Raw genomic sequence first — 25,164 nt, forward strand, 5'->3', positions numbered from 1 at the left:
ATCTCACAAAGACCAGTGATAAGAACTTCTTCTGTTCCAAATAATTTTCGCGATTAATTTTTATGATTCATTTAACTTGTAATGTAGTTAATTTAGTTACCAACCGCTAAATATTCGCAGAGTAAAACAGGAATTAAAATATTTTAATTCTGTTATTTAACTCCGCCTATGTAACACGGCGTTACTCTACTTAAATCAAACCATATATCCCCCGTCTATTACGCTGTATCCTCTTCCAACGTTTATTCGAATCCATTCTCTTCTCTCTACTCATCTTTATTCCACTCATTAACCACAATAATACGAGCCTCATTACGCGATGAGCTCACTCGTTCGAAACTATAAAGAATAAATTTGATGCGAGTGTGTGTGTGTGTATGCGCGCCTGATTTTGATGACTTTACCTGGAGTCATTCATAAAATCGGTTCTTTGAAGGCGTAACCTGAAAACAGAATGAAAAATGAGTAATTAAGGTATTTTTTCATTTTCTACTTTATTTTTCTTCATAATTGACATATTTTGATTTGTTAGTTTTCCTACTGTGCTTCTGGTCTTTATCTTCGTATATCGCCGTCTACCTTCGGACGTTGGCGATCCAACTGGCTATGATGGTACTTGATTGAAATTGCATTTCTGAAAATTTCAAGGGATGTTCTTCAGAACCAACGACGCAGTACAACAACGAAGCCAAGAGTTTTGTCTTCTTTCCACTGATCTCCTGCCATCAATTTTACCTTCAAACGCCAGTCTGAGGACCTCGTATCGTTCACTCCTCTAGATCATCATCATATCAGTGACTTACATTTATCATCTTTCTTTGTTGCACACGCGGTGCTTTTAATCTATCTATATCCTTGTTTTGATTTGAATAATTTCTTTAATTTGAATAGTAATTTTAAAAATTTAATTTGTAAAACGCATATATTTGAACAATAAATTGAATGTTTACTGTCACAAAAAATTAAATTATATAAAAAATACATTTAACCACTCCGAACGAATATCAATATTCTTAGGAAATCTAACCAGAAAGTATGCGTGTGGTTTAATATAAATAAAAGAACAACTGAATAATTTACTTGGCTATGAAAAGATTATTCGGGGACCTTTATATTAAAACCTCCACACATTAAACACTTTTTAATCATTTTTCCTAGTATTTAAAGAGTCCAACGAAAAAAAAATAATTGAACAAACTTAAAATTTACTCCTCACTGTAGACTTTCATCCTTGGCTATATGACAGCGATTGATTAAAGAGTAACTAGTACCGTATGATCGAGAAAAAACGGCGTCAGCGATGGCTATGAAATGAAGATCGCTGTCATTTTATATGTAAATTTATATGGGAAATGTCATCGATCGTCATTTCACAGCCAACTGGACGCCATTTTATTTCGATCATGCAGTACAATTTATAAAATAAAAAACGTATAAACAAGAGCCGTTACACAATGGAAATAAGATTTTGACATATGATTATGACAAGATTATGCCAATATGATGACAACGAAAAGTTGGTTTCCGTAACAATATATAATTTGTACATGATTTCTATTTTCTAAACCGTATAAAATTGTGATTATTTTGGAAATACGTGCAACTTTTAATACATATGGCACAAAGTAAGGTCCTCGGAAAAGACAAACCTATTGAACGTTTCATAAGTGCAGTAATAAAGAAGGTTTAAAAATGGCCTGTCGTGATATATTAGACATCTTTTTTAATGCTAATCGTATGGCGTTTATGCATCCACGTAAGTATATATGATCTAGGTTCAACCCTCATGATGTAACTGACGTATTGTAGCTTCCTTTCCTTAACTGTTGATAAGAGCTCTTTATCTTTGATCATTGGTCTTTATCTGCTAAGTTTATTTTTCATCCTATACTGTTAAAGGCTCCCATACACTCTGAGATTTTTACTTGGCTTTAAACTCTCAGTTAAAAATGCGCGGATAGAAAGCATCTTGTACCGTTTATTTTACTAGGTACCTACTGGAGCCCGGCAGGCAATCGCCACCCTGACTATATGGCAAGTCCGACCGTGCCATGCCGGTATATAAGGTACGGTAAATTTCACCAATAAAATTAAGCAAAAAAATGTGCCAAAACAATAGTATGTAGTAGCACAACCTAATTTTAGTCTGTGGAAGTAGCTAATGAAAATCAAATTTTTATTTTGTATTAAAAATGTAACGTATGCAGTACAAACCTTAGTAGTGCTCCCAAAAGCAAAAGAGTTTACTTTTTCAACTGTCTGTAATTTCCCCTTTAAAGTAAAGTCTTCAGATAAGTCTTCAGGGAAGAATATCGTCAGACGACATTCATAAAGTGACAGAAAATACAATTTACTTGTTAATTAAAATGACAAAATGACAGTGGTGGATCATTATCATATTTGAAAAAAAAAACATGTTTTTACTACTTCATGGTTTGCTATACACACCTACTTGCTATTTAGTCTCAAATTTTCGTTATGAACACAGTCATGACACTCTAGATTGAAATTCAAAACACTATTATTTTAAGCGATTAAATATTTTAAAAGTTGACATATGATATACCATTCTATTCAGAATGTCATTTTCCTATTGTGGCTCAGTTTCTACAAGCTCTTTAATAGAAAAAGAGCATTAAAGTTCACCCTTAAGACCCAACCTTTTAACATAGGCCGTTATGTCCGTAGGTCTGATTGGTCTAGCGTGGGTTTGCCAAACACCTCAAAGTAAGTAAAGTCTTCTCTTTATGGCAGGTACACATAACGTGCTTCATTGTTTCGTCATCTTCCATACAGAGTTGGCATTCGGCGTCTTCCACCAGTCCCATTCTCTGTAGGTGTGCTTTCATCCGGCAGTGGCCCGTGTAAACTGCAGTACGCGCTCCATTCCTACCAGCCTTTAGGAGTTCTCCTGTTCTACGTTTGAATGGCCCTGCTAGGATTTTCTTGGCTTGTTCCATTAAACGTCGCATCCCTAACCCATTCACCATTGGCGTAACTACAGGGGTGCCCGGGGGTGCCGAGCCACCAGTACCGCTGGGCACCCCCCAGAGAAATCTTGAATTTTATGACTCTTGGCTACGTATTAAATTTTATTTGCTTGTGTTGTAGTAAAAATGACGGTTTCTATTATTATTTAGTTATTATTATTTTGTTGTGTTCAAAAAATGTGTTAATTTTTATTTTTTTTAGAAAATTTGTAGGTATTTAAGTAATCTACGGGAACACGGTTTGATAACCAAGTCTATGAAATTTATTGATAGGGAAATTAATTTAAATGTTTTATTAAAACGTGTTTTTTAAAATTATTTTTCATTTAAAAAAAAACAAAAGCCTCCACCCAGAACCCCCCCAAATTACACCACAGGATAAATTGCTAGTTACTCTAATGCCATTCACAGAGCCTGTCGTCTGCGAGATTTTTTGGCACGCTAAGTGTCGGTTCTACGCCCACGAATAAGTAAGTAATAACAAACCAATTTTGGCGAGGGAATCAGCACGTTCATTTCCCTCTAGGCCGACATGTCCCGGTATCCATATTAGCGACACTTTGTTCCTATCTCTTAAAATATTGAGTTTCTTACAATGAAGAATCGTTATAGACGTGCTTTTCGTTGCCGCAAGTGCTTTCAACGCGGCTTGACTATCCGAAAATATGCTTATCGGTTTCCCGGTGTATTGTTGTTCGACCAGCAGTGGCACGCATGTTTCAATAGCATATATCTCAGCTTGGAAAAACACCCGGTATAACCACTGAATAAACTACACTGAACCATTCCTGCTGTAACTAATCCTACAAATTAATAAAGAAATGTCGACAGTTTTGAACCATCAAAGACCGTCATCTTCGGCCTCAGTTTTTTCATCTAATTACCGTACCGAAAAACATCTTCTGTCTTCGGCCCCGCGGCACTCCACGACCTGAGCTACCACCAACGGCCCCTGCCAACAATGGCCCCATTATGGGCTTCTTTGCGGAGCGCCCGCCCGCCGCCGGGAGGTCATCGTCTATCATTTAGCTACGGCGCGCGGTGGCTGGACGGACGGCCCGGGGCTCCCATTAGAAGGGGGCCCCGTGCGGCAGGCACCAGCCACCCGTGCGATATTATTCGGTAATAGTCGGCTATATCGGAGCGCGGTTGTTAGGAGAGGTTGATAACATTGATGATGAGCGGCGAAAGATTGTAGAAAAAGTTAATTAGCGGCGACGGAGGCAGGTTAAATTGGCCGTGGTTGGAGTCAGTGCGGTGGAGAGGTTTACCTAAATTAGGAAAAAAATATCATAAAAATCATTTTTTTATACAGGCATAGAACTTTTCCTTAGTCATTCATTTTTTTTCATTTTTGTCCTTTACTCCTACGTGGTGCATAGGGCTTCAATAAACGCTCTCCAGCGAGTTAGGTTGTTGGCAATTGATTTGACATCTCGCCATGATTTTCTGCTTCGTCTGCGGTTTACTGCTTCGATCTCCTTTTTAATTGTCCTTTGCCATGTGTGTCTTGGACAACCGGTTCTTCCACTGCCTTGTGGATTCTACTCAATAGGTCTGTTCTACCACGTTGTCTTCTAGCAAGCCAATAGAATGTGGAGTATCACAAGGCTCAGTACTAGGCCCTATTTTGTTTATTAACGACATTGCTAACATAAACATCAGTGGTAAAATATGTCTTTTTGCGGACAACACTAGCTTCACATGGAGCAACACGGACGTCACGGCACTTCATATGATTATATCAAATGACTTAATCACCATTAAATTTTGGTGCGATTCGCACTTCCTGAGTCTCAACATTTCTAAAACTAAAGCTTTGTGGTATAAAAACTCGCTGCAGCCTTTTGTACTTAACAACACCACCATTGACGTCGTAAAATATGTAAAATTCTTAGGGCTTGTTGTAGACAATTTTCTGAAATGGGACATGCATATCGGCGCTTTGTCGAAAAAATTAAGCTCTGTCTGTTTTGCATTAAGATCTGTTTCTAAGGAGCTTAACCTGTCAGTGGCTAGAACTGTTTATTATGCACTTTTTCAGTCGCACCTCAGACTTGCCTTTCCATTCTGGGGTATGTGTTGTGCGACTCAATTTGACCGCATTTTCAAGCTCCAGAAGAGGGCAGTTCGATATTCACTGGGACTAAACAGCAGAACTCATTGCCAGGACTTTTTTAAAAAATTAAAAATATTAACTCTTCCTTCCTTATTTATATTTGAATCCGTTTGCCTAATATGTAAGCACGTATCAGCTTCTCAAGAACGGCCATCTCACACTTGTCCACTCAGAAACGCGGAGCAAGATCTTTATCTACCTACCACACGCTCAGAGTTAGTTAAAAGTTCAATATTATACAACTGGAAAAAAATTTACAATCACCTGCCATTTGAAATCAAATCCATAACATCATTTTCTTCATTTCGCAAAGCATTGAAATCTTATTTACTAGACAAGACTTTCTACGCCGTAAATGACTTATATTTTGATAATCGAATTTGATCTTGTAAACACTGGTCTATTATATACTAAACGGAGTCCATCATATTCCACGATGATTGCTGGAAATTGTTCTCTTTTCATCTAAGAGGATATTAAAAAGAAACGGCGACAGGACGCAACCCTGCCTCACCCCATTCCCAATGTTGATGGATTCACTCCGTTGACCCTTATGCAAAACTGCACATTGAGCTTCACAATAGAGCCTCTTTATGATTTTTACAATTTTGTTAGAAATACCAGTTTTGCTGAGTGCTGAAATGCACGCTCAAAATCAACAAATATCAGGTATAAAGGTGAACGCCATTCCAATGTGTATTTATGTAGTGTATTTATGTGATCAACACACCATCGCTGAGGCCTAAATCCTGCTTGCTCTGGACGAAAACGAGGTTCTATATGTTTCGATAACCTTTCAAGGATGTTCCTAGCAAGGATTTTATTTATAGTGTTCAATAATCTTTCAGTTTGTGTGTTGAGACTGATTTTCCATTAGGGTAAAGTACTGGTAAATTTAGACTGAATACTTCTGACTGTTAGCCTTTTTATTTTGGTTTAATATCAACCTCTGCATAGGCATCTTCATCGTAACCGAATTTAAAAAATATGCTATATGGTGAATTTTTATTAATTTTTATCTCTCTAACATTTAGACAGTTTATTTTCTCATCAATGATATTTTAATAACAATTTGTACGACCTGCATTTATTTGATTATTAGAAGAAATATATACTTGTATTGTTTCTTCTTCCGTTATTTATTACTTTAGTCAGTGCGAACTCTAAAATAAAAAATATACATGTCATAAATTATGTAGAAAATGCCCTAAGAATAAAAGAAATAAAATTTAAAATTTTATAAACCAAGTTATTTTTAAAAGAACCAAACAAAGTCTTATCGGTACCAAACGCCGCACATATCAAATTTCGTTATTTAAAATGGAACCACAGATATCTACAATTTTCGATTATTATACAAAAATATTGCTTAATTCTTTACTTACCTCCAAAATATTTTCAGCCTCAAGCATCTGCAGCATTTTTTTTTTCCTTTTGACACCATTATTTTACAATATCATCTACAAAAAAGCGGGACAAAAGAGCATTTACAGGCAACACGTAGTTCTTTTTTCATAAATTGAATTTTAATAATGGCTGGTTTTACAGGTGGAATTTTTGTCACTAGATGGCAGTACTTCTAATTTCGCGGATGGCTATTCTTAAGATTACAAGATATTGTATTTGTTTACCAGTCTGTCGAGGAAACTTGATTTTGGCGAAATGGCGCTTGGTTCTTTGTTCGTTAACACTATCCAGTAGATCGTTGCTCCTTAGGAGACAGCCAGTAAAGATTAAAGGTGCGTTTTCACGCTCATGTAATTGGTGCAAATTGGCTTGTGCATGTCCGATTTGCACAAGTACCTAACTTGTTGCATGAAAACCGAAACCGCAAACTTGCACAAGCCAAAAAGTTTGGCTTGAGTAAATCTGGAGCGGCCAGATAATTTGCTTGTGGTTGGCGCAAATGCATGAACGTATAAACGACACTCCAACTTTTTAACTCAATCGCCTACTTTCGCGCATGTCTGTAGCAGCAAATTTCGTGCCTTATTTACTTGTATCCGGCTTTTCGTTTTGAATATTTGTTGTTATTTTATTTATAAGACGTTAAAATAATGTGAAACGAGAAGGAATTTATGGGATAGTTTATAGAACTATATAAATCTTTTACCTGTCTGTGGAAAGTCAAGTCTAAAGATAGGAATGCAAAATCTCAGGCATGCGAAATTTTAGTAGAAAAAATGCAATGCAACAAAATGCAAAAATAATATTTTAATAGAAAAAATGTCGCAACAAATGCTAGTTCTTTAATCAAATTAATATGGGAACAGGTGTCCCTCTTTTTGATCCAAGATCTCTGGGTGCTGCGTTTTTTTGGCTCCTTTAATTTTTTAATTATTAAAACACCTGCTACTGCCAGTAGTTCATCTTCTTGGTCCATTACTCTGCACACACTTCACAATAGTTGAATCGCAACTATACAGGTCTACTCTATTGGTTCACTTGTCCATTAATTTGTGCAGTTCAAACTGAACGTTAAAACGAAGACACCAATTCAGTTCGATTTGTGCAAATTTGCATGCACAAATCAAATTGCGCAAGCTGCTTGAACGTGAAAACGGACATTAACTTAGTCTTAGGTTTTGATATACTAAAATTACGTTCACTAAAAAAACGATGTATTGGTGAATTCTTGTTTTGCATAAGCAATTTTTTTATGAAAAATTATACTAAAAACTTTTTAATGTTATATTCTACCAGATAAAGGTAAAAATAACTTGTTTTGTGAAAAACTAGGAAAATATATTTCTCAATTATCATTTTATGATTTAATTTCAGCATCATTGTGCATTACCAAGAAGCTCTTACCTTAACCAATTTTAGAAGGAAAAAAATCCGTGCCTCGTTTCCAAAAGTTAATTAGCAAATCTTGATTAGATCTCAAGTTAATTGCCCGTAAAATATTAAATATATATAAAAATAAGTGCGGCTCCTGTGGTTACGTTTTCCCTGAACTCACCTGTAGCAATTTAATAAAACTCTCATTAGAGTAATTAATTCCGCGCAACAGAAGCTTTATGGAAGTTTAATAATCGCTGCGATCGGTGATTTCTAGAACCGTTGCTTAAAAAAACAATATAAAAATTATTATTTTCAGTTAATCATTAAATCACAAATATTTTAATAAAGTCATTAAAAACGGTGTTCATTTTTTTAAAGGAAATAGAAATGAAACGATTTATTAATACCGAAGTATACACTTTCCATATGCATTTAAGTGTATATTTAATATTTTGAATATATTGTATTTGTAATATACCGTGCATCGGAACATAGGATATATGAAATCCCATGTCCCAAATCCCAATCTCAAATCCCCAAAAGTTGTATGTAGACTTTTTTGAAGAGGCGTTAAAGTTGGACTTTCATCTAGAATTTTGTTTTATTTGGATAGGCATTTAAATGTTATTTGCAAAAATATACCTTCAAAATACTAAAATTTTACAATACTGCTTAGAGAAAGCTACAATTAAAAACCAGCAAAAATATAATTTTGTCATTGTGAAATTCGATGTCCCATTTTATTTATGACATTTTTTGTGGTTTGGAAAGGTTGTTTTTTTTTTTAAATGGAATGAGAATCTACAAAAGAATTAGTAGAGTTGAGAATAGTATTCGGCGGTGTATGATTTGATTACTATATATTACTCAATCAGTCTCGTGGCCTCGCTCAGACCACATATATCCACAATAATTCAAGGAGTACCAAAGTAATCGAAGGATTTGTAACTCAAGGAACTTTTTATACAAATTAGAAAACAAATTTCTTGCAGTATAGATATATAATAATATTATATCAGGATTCTTGCCACTTAACTGCTGATATAGAAATTTAATTCTACGCTGTGTTTGTCATAATGTGGATCAACCTGCTCTCACTACCGATTTCGGACTCGGTGGTACAAAAGTACTACCATTGCACGCAGGCCGCTGTCTCCCGTTCGGAACTTAATATCTAACCGACACTTTCCGACAAGTCGGAATTAACTATCTCTGCGCTGTGGTTGTCATTTTGTGGATCTGCCCAAGCTCACCTGATGATGGAGTAGGGCTCCGAAACCGGTAGTGAGAGCAGGTTGATCCGCATTATGACAAACACAGCGTAGAATTAAATTTCTATATCAGCAGTTAAGTGACAAGAATCCTGATATAATTTTATTATTTTTATACAAATATACTTATTAATAAAATGTTTAAATAATCCGCTATTCACAGCCCACGAAAGATCAGAGTCCTGGTAGGCCAATTAATGGTGTGACATAGCCCAATTACGTTTCCTTTGAACATATGCTGCAAATATTCTAAAACTAGAAGGGAATGTGCAAGACAACCATCCACTGGCATAAAAATCTCTTGATTTTCATCCAGGACTTTTTCTAAAGGCCGCCCAGTTCTTTCCGAAACACATTCCAAGTGTCCGAAGAATATTGTCTGATATTGTCTTTCCCTACTGCTTTCCCCAGCAAACGGGAGGTAACGTTTTTATTTTCTTCAACATGAAGAAGAATATTCAAATCATTGTTTTCCTCCTGTTCATTATTTTTATCTTCACCCTTACATTTGCTTAATGCCGTGCCTTTGTTTCAAATCTCTGAATTATTCTTTGAACTGTTGATTATTCGGTAATTTCTGCCAGAGATTCAGCTGCGGAAGTTGTAATAATAACATTTTATACAAAATTACTAGTAAACTATAATGTGAAAATGTGACATCGAATTTAACAATAACAAAATCACATTTTGCTGATATTTTATTTGAAGCTTTCTGTGGGCCGTATTTAATTGTTTTAGTAATTCGAAGGTAGATTTTTGCAAATAACATTTAAATGTAGATTCCAAATGAAATAAAATTTTAGACAAAAGTACAACTGAAGTAAAAGACGAAACTAAGGTAAATAAAAAAAATCGTCTAGGTATTCACTACACGGTATTCACAGTATTTTTAGTGTTGAAGTTAACAGACAGATATATGGATTATAATAGACTCGTTATTAAATTCAAAATAACTATGAATGCGAAAACAATACATGCTAATTAAGAAATTGTCGTAATAATATTGTGCCACTGAGTCATCTTCCTGCCAAAAAAACTAACTTTGAAACAACTAACATCCTGCTGACCAGCACAAGGTTAGGAATAATTTGGCAAAGCGATTTCCTGGTATTTTTTTTTCTCATGAATTTTTGGTCTATTATAATCTAGATGTCACGTATGTATTAGAATATTAATAGCATGTTTTTATGAAAAAACGTATCAGATTTATGAAAATGGGTATTGTAATTATTTGATATTAACAAGAAAAAAAATTGATACTTATTGTCATTAGTATTTTTTTAGAAAGAATTGAATACAAAAATTGTGGTCAGTTCTTTTTTTATTATTCGTGAGCAATGTCTGTGTGGAATTATAAGATATTGTCGCTTGTGTGACTGATGTTCTGTCACTTAATGATATGTTCCATTAACATCTCAAAACAAAAGTGGTTTCTTAGATAGCATGATGATGATAATGATAAAACTTGTAATAGTGATATTTATTACATTTCTGGCGGATTTTTAGAAAAGTCTTCAAACAATAGAACTGTAAACAATACTTATAAAACTCTGCATAGAAAAGCAGCGCTCTTTAATTGATTTTAGCTGGTCTCCCTTAATAAGTAGAAAACTTTCAAATCTTATAAAAACACTCTCCTTTATTACTACTTATTGAACTATTAAACATCAAAGCTTAGTAAAGTTAACAGGAAAAAAATTACACTAAGAAATTGCCTTAAAATTTGCCACTTTTGATTCACTAATGATATTGAGCATATGACCGAAAATCTTGGAGAAAAAAAAGGCAATCTTCCCCATCTTACAGAATATAAATTAGCTCATTTCAGATAGTTCAAGATAGACAAAGTTAAACAAACATGGGGGAAAATCTACGTCCAGCAGGGGTGATGTCCCACACTAGATGGTAATGACTGTCACAGCCAGTATTATAATTGTTGATGTGTTCACTTAGATTAAAATCTTAGGTCTTAAATTAAAATCTTTCCTTGTTGTATTTAACTCCAAAATACACTTCAATAATCCACATATCTCAATAGTTATGTAGGTTATACATTTGGCGCCCAACGTGGGGCCAAGTCTATAATAGTATTAATAATCATAATAATGATGAGAACAATGATGACGATGGTCATCATCACTATTTAAAAATCTCTTGAACCTACCGAAAGAAAACCTTGATATTTATTATATTCCTAACGGATTTTTACGAAAGTCTATAATAGAACAATAAACAATACGTATGAAAATATCCATAGAAAAACGCTGTAACGCTCTCAGAAAAATAATACGTATTATGTCGGTTGTCGTGTTATGACCGATAATAACTATTTTAGTATTAGAATTTAGTGGCTCTAAACAGTGCACAAAAAAATTTACTATCTGTAGTGTGTGTTCAGAGTCGCAAGGTTAGATGAAAGAAGATAATGGAAAACGATAAATTTATTCTTTTCCTTAGTTTAATTCTTGTCAAAATTAAAATAGGTAGTGATGAATGAAACCGAAATGTCTGTTGTTGTGATCAGAATCAAATAAAGAGGAGTATACCGACAAATTGCAAGGGGAACTTAAATTACGGATTTTGTCCAGATAATTAAATATAATGCTTTTGAACATATATCCAGTAGTACCATCTCAGATTGGCTGATGATGATTCAATCAGTGTCCTAGTTGTTGGTATTAACTTCATTTGGAATATAGGTCCTTAATTTAAATTTTTCTTCTTTTTATCTTCAAAGTACAAAATTTAAAAAAAGTGCAAATCCCAACATTACTGTGAATTATACTTTTGGCGCCCAACGTAGGGCCAAGCCTATGATAATAACTATTTGACCATTTTAAAAATATCTTAAAGCAGGTAAATATTGTCGGTTGTAGTGTTGGTACCGATATTGACTATTTTAGTACTACAATTCAGTGTCTCTAGATAGTGCACCAAACATTTTACTATTTGTAGAAATATACAGAGGAAATTACTACATGTTTCTACATATAGAAACATGTAGAAACAATGAAGAGGAGTGTACCGAGAAAATTAGAAAAAAATAATTGCGAGGGGAACTTAAATTACAGATTTTTTCCAGATAATATACTATAATGCTGTTGAGCACAGATTCAGCAGTAGTGACGTCTCAGATTGGCTTATGATGATTCAAAAATTCGTGCCATAATTGTTGATGTTAACTTCATTTAGAATAGAGGGCTCTTATCTATTTTTTTTGTTTTATTTAATTTATTTAATGTGGGTTATATGTTTGGCACCCAACGTGGAGCCAAATCTATAATAATAATAACCATTTCAAAAATCCCTTGAACCTACCGAACATAGAAAACCTTTAATAGTGATATTTATTATATTCCTAGCGGATTTTTACGAAAGTCCCCAGACAATAGAACTGTAAACAATACGTATAAAAATCTCCATAGAAAAGCGCTGCAGCGCTCTCGGGCAAGTAATACGTATTTCGTCGGTCGTCGTCGTGAGCGGTAGGAAGCATCCCGGGCGACGACGTGTAAAAATTCGCGCTACTCCATTCTTCCAGCGTATGAAAAATCGCGCTGTGCCCACCGCCCGGTATCGGCCCATACATAATACATACAATGGTCGGGCCAGAGCCGAGCCGCGGCCGACAATGCTTTATTAGGTTTTTGTTGCATCGGTTTGCGCTCGCGAGTGCATAAATTGTCACGAGGAGCGACGCGCCGTCTTTGGGCGGCCCTTTTAACAACATAATTTCCTTCGCGCACAGCTTCCAAATGGGGACGCGGCGACGGGCGACCTTTTTAGGTAGTTCCATGGGCGTGCAGGCACGGAAGCAAAAATTAAACGCAGGCATATACAGGGTGACTTTTTTTGAGAAAGTAAATTAACAAGTTAATATTACAAGAATTCGCTATATTGTTTACTTAGGATGTAGATGTAGATTGTATAGGAGAGGGAGTGACTGATAGATAATCACCGCGACCTTATAGATCTATTGTGTCTCCCTTTTTTGAGTAATAGCTCATCATACAAGGCCTATGACAAAAGCCAGAATCTGAGACGGTATCAAAGTTCAGTTGTACCAAAATCATCTCTCCTATATAGGATACAGGGGTAGAACATTGTTTCTGTTGTACAAGGTATTTATTTTCAGCTTATTCAACCATTCTCAACTATGGTGTAGAGGTGGGAATTCTAGTTCCTTCGTTTTAGTACCTCCAGAGGAATAGTTCGTTGAACTATGTCTTTAGTTCACAATAGTTCCCGACTATCATTGACATCCCCGTTGCTTGCTAATGGGTTTCGTTGTCAGTTAGAACTATTCACAGTATGATCTGTATAATTTTTATAATGTACGAAATATAACGAGACGTGTAACAATGTATGTTAAAAACAAAAAAGTTTTATTGCAGATAAAAAAAAAATAAACTCAAATCAGAGTTTAAAAAAGTATATAACAAATCAATTGGAGCAAATAATACGAAAATTTTACCAAAAATTGCATTATTCCTCACTTCAAGCTTTTTGTTTTTGTCTAAAAATTCAGAATATCTACTGCGTTTTATAAGATATTTCTTAATTTTAGAGACCTAAAGTGAAACATTTCCATAAAATATTTAAAGAAGAAACTGAAAATCAAAAACAGTATATCATTTTCTATGTCTTCAAGCTGGCTGTGGCAATAGACAAGGCCGAATCCATCGTCGCTTTGTATTATATCTCGGATCTACCGATTAAATAGATTCTCGTGAACTTTAATTAGTTCCTCTAGTTCCTATCAGTCCTTTCGGTCCGGGACAGGTAACATACTGTTGGCTAGAGGTGGCTTGTGAAATCGCAGTCTGCTACTTTGTCACAGCTCCACCAACGTCGCAGTATGTGACTGCTCCAGTTCCAAGAAAATCGCAGTGACATTTTAGTTTTCAGTTTACAAGTTTAGAACATCTGCGCTCATGAGTAGCAATAGGAGCAATAGCAGGCAATAGTGTAAATTCTGTAAATGCTCCTAGCCCCGTCGCCTTTGACCTGTCGCGTCGCCCGGTCAGACTGTTTCCACAGAACACACTAAAGAAGAACGCTAACTCCCATGCATTTTTTAGTTTCAAAACGGTTTCAAATTTGTAGAGAAATCTGTAATCTGTATATTGCAGTGGCGCCATCTAGCCACCCAGGAAAGTAACAAAGGTGGCGGCAAATTTAAATAGATGCAATTTATTTTTAAGCAAGACGTTTTGACTTGTTCGCCAGTTAGAGCCAATCAGATTTCTACAAAATAATGTGTAGTCATCTGATTGGTCCCAAGTTGGCAAACAAGTCAAATGGTAAAAAACAAGGATTTATATATAAAGGTTAAACTATTGTAAAGTGTTAAATGGTTTGTTTATATCATTTTATGTGCATAAAAACCTACAATAAATAATTTATTTTAATTTACAGAAAATTATACCACGAAACATTTTACAAACAAATAAAACACCAGATTAAAAAGTATAATATTTACTATAGTACCAGATTTAAGAACACATAACAAATATCGTTGGAATACAAGAGAAAGTGACTATATAAGTCCATTAGAAACAATGTTTTATTTACGTGTATTTTTTACATATGGACTTGAACAATTGTGTAATATAACATTGTGGAGTTTATGTACAAAAATATGGAGTTGATCGGTTTTTTTTTTGTAAAAATATATGGCGTAAATATTACATTGTTAAAAAATAAAATTCACGAAAATTTGGACTTGGTTAGGTTACCTCGCCTCACTTTCTCGGATTATTAAATAAAATTTTTAGATAAATCAAAGACCTTTAACTCAGACCTTACCTTTAATAAAGATCTTAAAAATCAAACACAAAACAAAGTTCAAAAAAAATCAAAAATACAAAATCACGATTGTAAAATGAAGATTGCAAAAAAACACAGCGAAACGCACATCTCCGTTCTATGACAAAATACAACTGAAGAGGGAGCCGGAAACGGAAAACTGATTTTACATACAGAACAATGACAGAACATAATTAATATTAGGCAACTACAAAAACAATTTTGTACGCAATTATTAGGCAACTATAAAAATTCAAATAAAAATACGCCATCTAGCGCCCCAGGAAATTACTACCCCAAAAACAGATCGTTCAAGGTCGTATATCTCAGTTGACTGGTCCTGACTGTTTCAGTCACAGTCGTCGCAGGTCGCAGTCGACTGGAGCTGTTGGGAGTTTGGGAACAAGAAACGTTTAGCGTTCGCTCTTTCTTTCGTGAATCTAAATAAGATATTTATGTATTATATATTAATCACGAACAGATGTTATTGACAAAGGTAATTTTTAACTTGTTAGTATGTTTATTTGTTAGTTAATTTTGTATCTGTGTTTTGTTGTATATCTTAATCTTTTATTTGCTCTTAAACATATAAGTTTCATTATTTATATGTATTTTTAAGGTATGATGATGGCTAGAATAGCCGAAACCGGTCACTAATAAAGAATTTTTTGACAGTGGTTTCGACTTTGATTTGAATATAACATTAAATTTTTACCATGGGCCACCCCTTTGTGAAACTCTTTAAGATATTTATAGCAAAGTGCTTGGTATTTAGAAACACTCAAATTCTTCTTAACAGACTAAAAAATATAGCAACATCTATCAAACTAAGACAAAAGAAAATATCAATATATTCATTTTCGTAATATCTGAAATATACTCCTGTTGCGAGGAAATGACGATCGATAACATTCCCCATATAATTTTACATATAAAATGCCAGCGATCTTCATTTCATAGCTATCGCTGACGCCGTTTTTTTTTGATCATACGGTATAAATAAATAAATATAAATTTAATAAATGCACCGAACAGTGCCGAACACCGAGTGCGATTTTTCGGAGCAATTAACCTATAAAACTACATTTTCAATTTATAGGGTAATTGCTCCGAAAAATCGCTGCTACTTGTCACAGTGCTTTTACTAGAGCAGTCGCAGAGCGTAGCAGCTCCGGAAAAATCGCAGACTGGCCCACCTCTACTGTTGGCACTCTCCACTCTCGCCTAGCATCGGGCTACGATCGCGCTGGCCGATTCGTACGTACACTAGTCTTTTATATAGTTCCTCTAGATCCGAATCCGATAACATACAGCTGGCACTCCCCACTCCTGCCTAGCATCGGGCTACGATCGTGCTGGCCGATCCGTCGCTGTCGCATATTATACAAGGTGGTCCGAACTGTATTCCGGAAACTTTGGCAGGATATTCTGCAGATAAAAATAAGCAAAAAGTTCGTATAAATGTATGTCCTAAAATGCTTAGTTTCAGAGATACAGGGTGTAGAAGTTTAATTTTTATTTCGATTTTTTCTAAATAATTTCTGAAGTAACGTCAATATTTAGATGAAAATTGGTGTCTGGGAGTTTTTTGACATGACAAATTTGATTTTGATGTCAATATGACTCCTACTAGTAGAGGGCGCCACCTACTTGTGTTTTAACTGTTTTGAAGCGTGATAACTTTTTGTCCGTACCTGTATAAAACTACTGAGCGAAAAAATATACATCTCTGTGACTTTTTACGTAAAAAATATCTCTTTGTAAAAATCGCTACGAGCAACCGTTCTTAGGATATTTAGAATGGAAATAGTCAATACATGTCATTATTGACGAAAAATAAACACGTTGAGTAGATAGTTATTTCACTGAAATAATAAATTTGGGAAATTTTAATTTTTTTAAATTAATCATAAATTTTTCTGCAAAAAATGATGATAAAACAGTTTCTGTTAAACTTTTAGCACAAAAACATTTCAAATTTATTATTTCAGTCTAATAACTATTTAGTTAACATGTTTAATTTATGTCAATGATGACAGGTATTGATAATTTCGATTCCAAATATCTCGAAACCCATTGCTCGTAGCGATTTTTAACAAGAAACATTTTTCACGTAAAAAACGTCGCAAATGTTTATTTTTTTACTCAGTAATTTTATACAGGTACGGACAAAAAGTTATTACTCTTCAAACCAGTTAAAAAAATATGTAGGTAGCGCCCTCTACCAGTAAGAGTCATATTAACATCAAAATCAAATTTCTCATATCAAAAAACTCCCAGACACCAATTTTCATCCAAATATGGACGTTACTTTAGAAATTATTTGGAAAAAATCGAAATAAAAATGAAACTTCTACACCCTGTATCTCCGAAACTAAGCATTTTAGGGCATAGATTTATACGAACTTTTTTACTTATTTTTATCTGTAGAATATGCTGCCGATGTTTCCGGAATACTGTTCGGACCACCTGTATATCGGTCACAGTCTCGATCCCGGAATTGGTCCTGAGGAACTAGTTCTTTGAGAAACTGGGAACTAGTTCCTTTCAATCGTGGGTCGGAATAGTTCATTGGAACTAGTTCGTTCACGAACTACACACTTCTACTATGGTGTAGTCTCCCTCACTCCCCCCACACAAAGATTTTCTCTTTGCCCTTGGGTCCATTGTTGTCTGTTGTTGGCAATGTGGGCCCAAGTAATCATTGCTAATTTCCTCATATCATGGTCCCATCTCAAGTTTGGTCTCTATCTAGGTCTCTTAATTCTTCATGGGTACCATGCTGTAATTTTTGTGATCCATCTGTTGTTTGTCCTTCTTGCCAGGTATTCTGCCAAGTGTCGAGTGATTTGATTCTGTGGATGACATCTATTACCTGGATCTGGGCCTCTTGTTGTATCCACTTTCTTCTTTTACGGCCTTTCTTGATAATTTCCAGCATATTTCGTTCTATTGTGCGTTTTGCGACCACCATTTTCCTTATAATGTCCGTTTTAAGTGTCCAGGCTTCGCATGCATAGGTCATGACTGACTGAATGTTATTTCCTTTCGATTGAGTTTCTTCCATAAGTACTCCATGCTAACTTTTAATTTTTATGTTCATTTCTGGTAGTAGAGATCCTGAGCTGTGTATTAGTTTGTTGTCCCAAATGTATATATTTTTTTATTATTTCCAGTGTTGTGTTATTTATTAGAATGTCTTTTCTTTCCACTAGTTCGTTGTACATCACTAGTTTTTGCTAAATTCATTTTGAGATCCACTTTATTGCTGGCTGTATTTAGTTCATTAATTTCTGCTTGTAGTTCTTCAGGACTACTGGCAATTAGGATTATGTCATCAGTGAATCTTATATGGGTGGTTATTCTCCTTCTATTTTTAATCCTTTGTTGGTCCGGTCCAGTTGACGGAAGAATTAATCTTCTAGCGTTGATCGATGTAAAACTAAGCTTTGCTTGTATATATCGCGTCCTTTGTCGTACTCCTTTGCCACTTGGGATTTCTGGAGTTGTTTTATATATCATCTGCTATATAAATGTAATACAGTATTGTATAATACAATATGTATACTGTAATATACTCGCTAAACGGAATGATTCGCTAATAGGAATATGTCTATATTATTAGCTGATGATGCATTGTGTTTACAAATAACAAGTGATAACTATTTACAAAAGTCTTTGCAATATAGTAAAATTGTAAGAGATACAATATTTGTGCTTCCTCTAGGAATAGTTAATAATTGAGTGGGACAAACATTTACTATCAATTTAAAATAATAATAAAACTAAACAAAAACGAACCAAAACATTTTATATCTGAAAACTTTTTTCTGAAAATTACTAGGGGTTTTAAAATCTAATTAATTAACATTGACAATTGACATTCATGTGGAACTAGCCAACTATAAAAGTATTCTTTTATAATGTATTGAAACTTATCTAGTTCTTAAAATTGAAAATAATAATATCTAAATCATTTTTCCCCTATCAAATAGTTTATCTAATCTTTTTCCGACCATTAAAACGGTTACTTCCAATCTATTCACATTACTTAACATTTTGTACCAGTTAAGGAGATCTTCGCAATCAGCCTGATGGGCAAAAAAAATAATTACCCCAGTATACCCGCTGAGCGTACCTGTTGCTGCAGATGATTAATTACATTAAGCAACGATTAGTCTCGATTTTTGCGATATTTCGTCTTGTTGGAATAGTTCTAAGACCGTTCGACGCCATTTTTTCTTCTTTTGAAAATGCGTTTGAGATATTCTGTTCTATCACACGGTACTTCTCTCTGCGGAATAATTATCGGTATTACTTCAGTTTTCTGCCTAAGTGCAATAATAATTTGTTTAGCGGTCTTTTTATTTGATAAATCGGGCTTGATGATAATGATGATGTTATTTTTTTGGTTTTGAAATAGATTCTGCTAACGAGTTTCAGGAATAATGTAAAGTTACTATGCAACGATGAAAAAGAGCATTATTCGTCTGTAAATTGTTTCATTATTGTAATAGTAATTTGTGTGAAAAAATATATATCTACACTGAAAATCTTTACTTGCAACTTGAAAACTTTAGGTTTATTTCAAATAAATATGTTAAAAATTATAAAAGAGGTTTACAGATATTGTCGTTAATAGATAGAATTTATGAGATGGCTATTCCCCTGTTCCATTGCTTCCTTTTCAGATCTATTGTGGTCCTCTTCCGATCTCTAGGTTGACCAAATCAGCACATGGCTTCATCCGTCAAACTTTTCAGCTTTAGAAACTTATTAAGCTTGCAATGCCCAGACAGTAGACCCCAGGTCTGCCGGAAATTCTGTCCCTGCCATTGTGAATTTCTCCACCATTCTAGAGTTGTTGGAGAACCCACTGTTTTGGTGGAGCCTTCTTCGTGACGGCTTTTGCAGCGCCAAAATTGTTCTGGAACTATGAATGGTATTGATGAGCATTTGATGAGTCTTATTGTTATTTAGTCATCAATATCCATCATGCTTAATAAGCATAACATAAGTACGTTTTTTGGAAGCCCAAACGATATCATTTTTATTGTATGTAGTGTTGAATATTATACCGGGCAGGGTTGCCACCCATCCCAATTTTGTCGGGACAGTCCCGATTTTGATCCAAAAGTCCCGCGTCCCCACCAAAAGCCCTAATGTCCCGATTTTTATTTGTTTAATAGCCACATTTTTATTAAACAATAAAATTCTAAAATGTATTATTAAAAAGACATGTTTATTAATTTCTTGAATTTAAAAACAGTTCTTTCCACGATTTAATTAAAATCTTAGAAATTTTACAATTAAAAGAAGTAGATACTAATACTCTGTTTAATGAATATTCGATAATAAAAACTCGCGTAAAGGAAATTTTCCAAAAAGGATATAAAAAATATAAATAAAAAAATAAAGTATATTTAAAATTAGAGTAAATTATATATCTTCATTGTTTAAGGTTGTTAATTATATATTTTCATGTATGATGTTGAAGTAGACAGACGCTTGAAATAGATGTTCAGTTAAGCTCATTAAAACGGAACTTCAAATCTCATTTAATTTTAAGAATTGTGAAGAATTAGTGTTTTATTTTGCCAAAAAAATTTCATTTAAAAATAATTAAATTAACTAATAAAGCCAATTATACAGATTATAAAGCTGAAACTTTTGATTTTGTTTAGGTTTTGTTCTAGTTGTCTTAGATTTAATTGATTGTTTACTAATTTTGTTTTCAACTTTTCAATTTTTATTTTTATACATAATTGTTTATAAAATGCGAATAGTTTTTTTTAAGTTAACGCAAAAAGGCATAATTGTTTTAAAATCCGATGGGCACATAAAATTTTACATTTAAGAAAAAAGATTGCTCCAGTGCTGTCCCGATTTTTTAAATACAAAAGGTGGCAACCCTGATACCTATAGTGTAATAATGTATACGAATTGATTTTGTAATAAATAGAATTAATGAAAGAACGAGAAACCTTAAATTATTATTTATTTCTCAAGGACAGTTAATACCTGTCCTTGAGAAATAAATAATATATTTGCAGGTTCACGTGCAATTATGCACTTACATATTTAGGAACTCCACTGTATATATTATGTCAAAATAAACGTCCCTTCTTAATATTACATCACTGTAAAATAATTTATATAATGATTCTTAACCTTTCACTGTAAATTTTTGCATACCTACCTCTACCAGAATAGCATTCAAAAATTATTATGATTTAAACATGTTTTATCAAGAAAACTTGTTCCTTTGTGATGCCGAACATATTTTTTCTCACACTGTGTTGCTACTTCTTGAGTACTATTCGCTTTGACGTGACCGACGTGGGTTATCTGGAGAGATAACTGAATAAAAATGGTTAATTTTAGTAGACATTACGTGTTATAAAAACGAAATGGGCATGTTTCAGGTTTGAAAGATTCTTTTTTGAGATTATTTGAAGTTTAGACGTTTCTTCGCCCACTTCTGAATAATATCTATGGTGTAAATAATCAAAACATAAGTGATATTATAATAAAAATATGTTTTGTATTAAAATCCACTGGTATACAAGTTATATAATAAGAGCTTATTAGTTATTATCAATTTTGGTTTTGATATACCTATTATTAATTTATGATATATAATAATTTTACATGATTCAGGCACTATAGTCAGTATTCTTATTTTTTATAATTTTCTAACTGTTCTAAATAGTTTCTAGCTCTTTCTTACTGTGACAAGATCGCTTTATTATGCTAGATGAAGTGGATGGCATGTATCAGTAGTGAACTGTTAGTTAAAGAAGAAGGATGTTGGGTTTGTGGGCAGAAATGAATGGTAGAATTAAGTAGATGGCCGGCCGTAGCTCCAGCGGTAGTTTGTCGATCACCAGCTAATCAGCTAGTAAGGTCGCTATATTTACTTAAACAAAAATATTTATTTATTTAGACCAGCGATCCGCCACCTCAAGGAAGTCAATGGCAAACCACCTTGAGTATATTTGCTTTGTACAGACCAGATTTGAGAGGTACAGACTCTCAAATAGTAATGTTCGGATTCGGCGATAAACTGCAGGTCTTGTGTACTTGTGAAACATTGATTGCCTACGCTCTGTAAGAAGAAGATCTCCGGTTTTGCAGTTAAAAAATCATCGGAGCGATCTTTGTATGATCGATGGGGACATCCTCTATTATGTGCTTGATCGTTTAGGCCTTTCTGCAATCATACGAGGAAGATGAGAGCTTTCTCTATTAGTTTAGAAAATATGCACATCTTTCCTATTAGAACCTGATACGATTTAGTGTGCACAAGGATTTGCGAGATGACAATTTGTGTTTCAGTTATACATGGCAAAAAAATATCAAAATCCTACTGTAAGAAGAAAACCTTACGATGCTGGTTCAATAACATAAAAGTAAATTGCTACCTTCTTCCAACTAAAAGAAGCAAACTAAAGACGAGTATAGGTCAAGTAATGACGTCCAAGGCTTCATCTCGCCAAAATTTATATCGATTGTCATTTCCCAGCTGTCTTTGGCGCCGATTTTTTTCGATTATATAGTACAATGTAGTGTTGGGAATTATCGGATGATTTCAGTGCTAGAGATGTTCGAGAATTCCAATAATCGGATAATCATCTGAGGAATCCTCGGTCATAAAATTTTCTCTGATATAATATCTCGATCGATACCCTGAATAATGCTCGGCGCTCGGTACGTTTTTCTTGCTGTTTTTAACATATTTTTACCATGTACCTAGATTGAACATGGTACATGAAACTTTTTTAATAATTTTTAAATTAATCAATTATTTTTTTAATTTAAAATAAGATATGAAAATGAGTTGGAACTAATGAATGACGTTATGGAGTCTGATTATTCTTATGAAACAGTAGCCTAGTACATAAAACTAGAACAACGTACAGCAAGTCAAAACCTATCCAAAGTGCAGAGAATGGCAGGCAACTGCACCACAGGAGTCATGAAAACATGTCCAGCAGAAAATGGCCATTGAAGGAAAAATACTGGAAGAATTGTCATCTCAGGAGCTTGGAAACCCCTTAAAAGAATGGATGACATACTAAGAGTGTACAACTTTGAGAAGCACCACATTGGACTTAATTGAGCAATTAAAAGGATTGAAAGAGACAAACATTTCCTCAACAGGTAAAAGACCATAATGCGGTATACCGATGCTTCCAAAACCAAAGCAGGGAGAGGGATAGGAGTATTTGGGGCGAAAACTAAATACTCCGAACTAATAGGCACCTAACCAAGCACCCTTCATGTAGAAATCTACGCTATGAAAAGATGCGTACAACTTATCTTAGAACTTATTTTAGAACTATCGGAAACAAGAAATAGCGATCTTATCCGATAGTCAAGCTGTCTTAAAAGTGAAGAACTCGTTAAAAATCAATAGGAAGTTGTCAAAGAATGCCTAAAGAAGCTGAAGCTGAACAAATTAATCAAAGATAATAAAGTCTTCTAAATTTGGGTGCCAGCCCATCAATTGATAGAAGGCAATAAAAAAGCAAACGATCCAGCTAGAAAAGGAGCGAACACTCCGCTAACTGGACCAGAACCGTTCTGGTGTAACCAACTTACGAAATTCTCTAACGGTCTATGACACTCGAAGAAATTTCTCAGAATTTACGACCGAGGAAAATCAAAGATTTTCTGATTGTCACTGGGTTTTTAAAAGGACCCTGTCTCCTCAACGAGCATTTCAGTCGATTGAAGCTAAGAAACAACGGCAAATGCAGATTCTGTGGGAAAAATAGGAAAACACCATAACACCTCATCACTGAGTGCGCCGAGACAAAAAACATTCGTGCCGTTTGGTACGAATAATATTAAAGATCGAGGACTGACCTCTGTAAAACCGTCTCAGATACTGGCTTTTGTCAAAGTGCTGAGACTGTATGATGAGTAATAATTCAAGAAAGGTGAACACAATAGATCTATCTGTAAAGGGTCCCGGAGACGATCAATAATATCAATAATATTGTGTATGTGTAGGAAGCGATTGACGCCATTGTCAATCGATTGGCGGAGATTGATAGCATTTTTGATTGAAGCACATTGATGGAGATCATTGACACATCGCAATTGAACGTGTAATTGGGAAATTGACAATCGTTCGGTCAGTTGTTTACCAGACGGCAACAATGACGGACACGGGTGATACCGTAACCACCGTAATAACAAGGCCGGACAGCTTATTCGTGACGTCATCAACTGGAGGCCTAAACTTTGATTGCATTTGATACACTTTATACGCATATAATGGGTATAAACTTTAATTGCACCGAATTTTTAATAAATAATAATTAAACATAAAATTTAAAAAACATCAGATTGATATCCCATCTCACATTATCCATCGTCATTGTATTTATTTATGCTGTAAGTATGTCTAAGTTTCTTTTATTTCCTTTTCCAAGTTTATCTTTATTTTTTAACGACAGTAGTTTTGCAGAAGTGTATTTCTAATAGAATTTATGACAATTTTTAGAATAACATAGCAGTATAAATAGTACATTGCGAAAATTTTAATAATGGTGTTATTACTTTTAATGTAATCCAAATATATTTTTGATAAAAATATTTTTTTATTGTGAATTTTGAGAAATTCCTCATGGCTTTGCAAAACTTTGTTAAAAATTATATATTCAAATAAAACTATATTAGTTATTGCATCTTTTGGAAACCCAAGACTGCCTTTAGTAAGGTTTTTTATTAGTGAATTTTGTTCAATATCAGTGTTGTCTGAAAATGTTAAATTATTTTTAAGGACATTACTGACTGAATCTTAAGTTTCTTTTCGTCTTCATATAAATGTCGAACACAAAAACTCCCAGCTAATTGTCTATATTTTTCAAACCTACTTTCAACTGGATCAGTTTTTGCAAGTTCTTTAGTAAAACATACCTCATATTTTACTCATTAAAACAATATTTTATTACTTCAAGCTCAACCTGTTACTCAACTCAAGTTAATAACTTTAATATTGAACACAGATAAAAGTTAGACATTTTTATCATTTTCATGGAATTTAAAAAATTTAGTAAATAACAAGCATGACTGATAATTTGATCAGTATTACTATCAGGGTTCGGAAAACTACATGTTACTCTTAAAAACTACATGCCCCGGGGTAGGAGGCGTAAAATATTGATAATATATACTATAA

This window comes from Sitophilus oryzae, unplaced genomic scaffold (genome assembly GCF_002938485.1).
Source record: "Sitophilus oryzae breed Bouriz unplaced genomic scaffold, Soryzae_2.0 scaffold_2008_pilon_pilon, whole genome shotgun sequence".
NCBI lineage: Eukaryota > Metazoa > Arthropoda > Insecta > Coleoptera > Curculionidae > Sitophilus > Sitophilus oryzae.